Raw genomic sequence first — 3,929 nt, 5'->3', positions numbered from 1 at the left:
GAAAGGGACAAAGCATCTCCATACGCTTATCTGAAATTCTCACCAATGAATTACATAAGTATCTCTATCTTTATTTTATGTTTTATTCATCTTTTAATTATCAATCCTCCATAACCATTTGAATCCGCCTGACTAAGATTTACAAGATGACCATAGCTTGCTTCATAAATCTCCGTGGGATCGACCCTTACTCGCGTAAGGTTTATTACTTGGATGACCCAGTGCACTTGCTGGTTAGTTGTGCGAAGTTGTGATAAAGAGTTGAGATTGCAATTGAGCGTACCATGTTGATGGCGCCATTGATGATCACAATTTCGTGCACCACAAACCCATCCTTCAACACTTCCCAAGCCTTGCAAAGACACCTCCAAATGGGAGAGTCCTTGTTCTTAGGATAACTAAAACAGTCATATAGAGATGATCGGTACTTGGCATCCAACAATTGGACCCATAGCTTGTTTGGCTGCTGGAAAAAAGTCCAAACTAGCTTCCCAAGAAGAGTAATATTTATACAATAAGGATCTCTAATCCCCAAACCTCCATATTTTTTTGGAGTAACCAGTACCTTCCAACTAACAAGATTCAATCCTCTTCCATCAACTTGTCCTTTCCAAAGAAAATTCCTCATCATAGACTCCAATTTACTAATGATTCCTTTGGAAAAAATAGAGACCTGCATCTAGTAAGTGGGAATAGCGGCGGCAACAGAATTAACCAAGCAGAGTCTACCAGCCCGATTGAGTAAACTCCCTTTCCAGCTTGCTAGCCTACTCCGAATCTTATCCAGGACACCATTGAAAGCTGAACGAGTCACCCTAGAATGGCTAAGGGTAACTCCAAGATACTTGCCCAAGTCCTGGACAAATCTGATAGAGGATACCCCAGTGAAAACCTCTTTCCTTGTTGCAGAGACATTCTTAGAGCAAAGCACTTTAGACTTCTCCACATTAATCTTCATCCTAGATGCTTTGCAAAAAGTCTCTAAAACCAACATCACATTTTGCACTTGTCTCTTTGTAGCTTTACAGAATAGAAGTAAGTCATCTGCAAACATTAAATGGGATATTCTTGGTCCCCCTCTAGAAATAGCAACCGGCTCCCACAAGCCCAAATCAACCTGATGACTAATAAAGCATGCCAATCGCTCCATACACAACACAAAAAGATAGGGTGACATAGGGTCTCCTTGTCTAAGACCTCGGCTAGGAGTAAAGCCATTCAGACGACTCCCATTCCAAAGAATAGATAAAGAAGAAGCAGTGACACAATTCATAATCAAATTAAGTGTAGGAATAGGAAAACCAAAGCTCTTAAGGGTATGAGCTAAAAACCTCCAGTCAACTCTATCATAAGCTTTCTCCAGATCAATCTTAAAGGCCAGTGTGCCTTTCTTTGATTTAGTCTTCTTCATAAAGTGGAGAACTTCTTGAGCAATAATGATGTTGTCAGGAGTTCCTCGTCCCGGAATAAATCCTCTTTGAAGCGGGCCAACAATCTCCGCAAGATGAGGACGAAGCCTATTAACAAGGACCTTCGTGATGATCTTGTAAATTACATTGCAGAGACTAATCGGCCTGAAATCTTTCATAGATACCGGTGATTCAACCTTTGGAATGAGAACTAGTAAAGTCTCTAACATTCTCGGATCAAGAGTAACACCGGAGAATGCCTGCTTAACCATCTTCCAAACATCAAGACCAATGATCTCCCAATATTCTTTGAAGAAGAAAGCTTGAAATCCATCAAGTCCCGGAGCTTTAAAAGAGTTCATGTGAAAAACAACTGTTCTGACTTCCTCCATAGTAACTGGTGCCGTAAGATTATTGCAAGCTTCCTCATTCAGAGAAGGAAGAGGGACATCACCAAGGCAACCCAAATCAACATCATCCAAATGACAGAATAAGCTTTTATAGAAAGACTCTGCTTCTTGACTCAGAACCTCTGGATCAGTTTCCCACACTCCATCCTTGAGAAAAAAGCCATAAATCTTATTATGCTTCCTTCGCGCAAGAGTTTGAATATGAAAGAATCTTGTATTCCTATCCCTGAACCTAACCCACTGCTCTCTGGACTTTTGGAACCATAGGAGCTCTTCTTGCACTAGAGTATTATTATAATCATCAAGCAACTGTTGCTCTTTTTGACGCAAATAAATACTATCCACCACTTCCAAACGCTTTTGTAAATAATTAATCTGCTGCTCTAATTCACAATATCCCTATACCCAGGATGAGTAGCCCAAGCAGCAACAAATCGGAAAGGTCGATTCCCTTTAGGCTGAGGACGACCTTTACAACGCACCAGAATAGGGCAATGATCAGACTGAAGCCTATTTAAAACTTCTGCATAAGCCTCTGGAAAGATAGATAACCAACTACTATTTATACAGACTCGATCAAGCTTTTTTGCCACGTCAACATAATTTTTCACCCTCCTGTACCAAGAAAATTGCCTCCCAATAGTCTTCAGATCAAACAAACCACTATCCCCTAATGAAGTAGCAAACATGTCTGCTCTTTGATGAGAAAATTGACAGCCCTTAGATTCATGAGAAAACTTGACTTCATTAAAATCACCAAGAACAATCTAAGGTCCTTGAAAAACCATGGATTGTGCAACAAGATAATCCCAAAGGAGAACCCTTTTCTTAAATTGAGGACTGCCATAAATACCACTACACCTCCAAATTAAATTATCAAAGTGAACCTCAACAGTAACACCCTGATCAAAAGCATCAATGAACTTACAACAAACACCCTTCATAGAGGATAGAAACCAAATACCTCCCTTATGCTCCTCTGCTTCTACTATACCAACAGAGTGATACCCCAACCTTTCCCAAAATAATTTTAAATGCTGAAAAGGGGAGTGAGTTTCAACCACAATAAAGAAAACAGGTCTAAATTTCCTAACAAGTTCCTTACAATGCACCCGGGCTAACTTATTAGAAGCACCCCTAATATTCCAAACAATTATATTTAAACTATCCATAAATAATAGGGACAGAATAAACAAGAACGTAAACTCTAAATAGAATCACCAACCTCAATAGGTGGTTTGTCCTGCAGTACTGGCACACTCTGATCCTTAATAAGTGCCACCTTCGGACCTCCTGACACTACACCTGCCATGCTTCCATCTACTAAAGTTTTCTCCGATGTGCCACCATTTTTATCAACTGGCGAGTTCTGCAAGGAAGAAGGCTGAGGACGCTTCCGTATAGAAATTCCACGACGTGTAGGAGTTCTGCGCGAAGGAGATGGCGCAATTTCATGTTTTCTCGCTTCCCCATCCTAATGCCAATTGATTTGCCTCCATCATCATGCAAATTGGGCCTTGGAACCCTTCTCGAACCAAACTTGTGCTGCTTTCCATCTTGGTCCTTCAACCCTGATGACTGGCCCATTGTGAATTTTCCCTTACGCAGCACTTGTTGCTAGCCCTCTTCATCATCCATGCATGCCTCATTAACATGACCATCAGGCACGTGAGGAGCCAATGATTCCGTAACCACATCCTTCCCTTTAACAACTCCTAATTTCTCACACAAATTACGAGGATTCTCACCTAAATCACGAGCTTCTGATTCAGCTTCTTTTTGAATCTCATGATTGTTGTGTGGCACTAGTGTCGGGGATTCATTATTTTTTCCATTACCAAAGGAATTTTCGTTTCCTTCCAAGGACTCCTTCTCCATGCACAACGATTTATCATGCCCATACCGTGCACAAGTAGCACAAATCAACTGTAAACTCTCATACTCCACTTCATAAGTCACACCCTCCACTATAATATGTTTAATTACAGGCAACTCAAGATTAATTTGAACACAAGCTCGGGCATATTTTCCTCTTTCTGCAAGCTTAGTGGCCAAATCTACTTTCACCAGAATCCCTATTGCAGAAGCAATTCGCAGCATTGCTTGTTCC

Source organism: Arachis hypogaea, chromosome 6 (genome assembly GCF_003086295.3).
Source record: "Arachis hypogaea cultivar Tifrunner chromosome 6, arahy.Tifrunner.gnm2.J5K5, whole genome shotgun sequence".
In the NCBI taxonomy this organism is placed as follows: domain Eukaryota; kingdom Viridiplantae; phylum Streptophyta; class Magnoliopsida; order Fabales; family Fabaceae; genus Arachis; species Arachis hypogaea.
The sequence above is the reverse complement of the archived record's forward strand: the minus strand, read 5'-3'. Positions refer to the sequence as shown.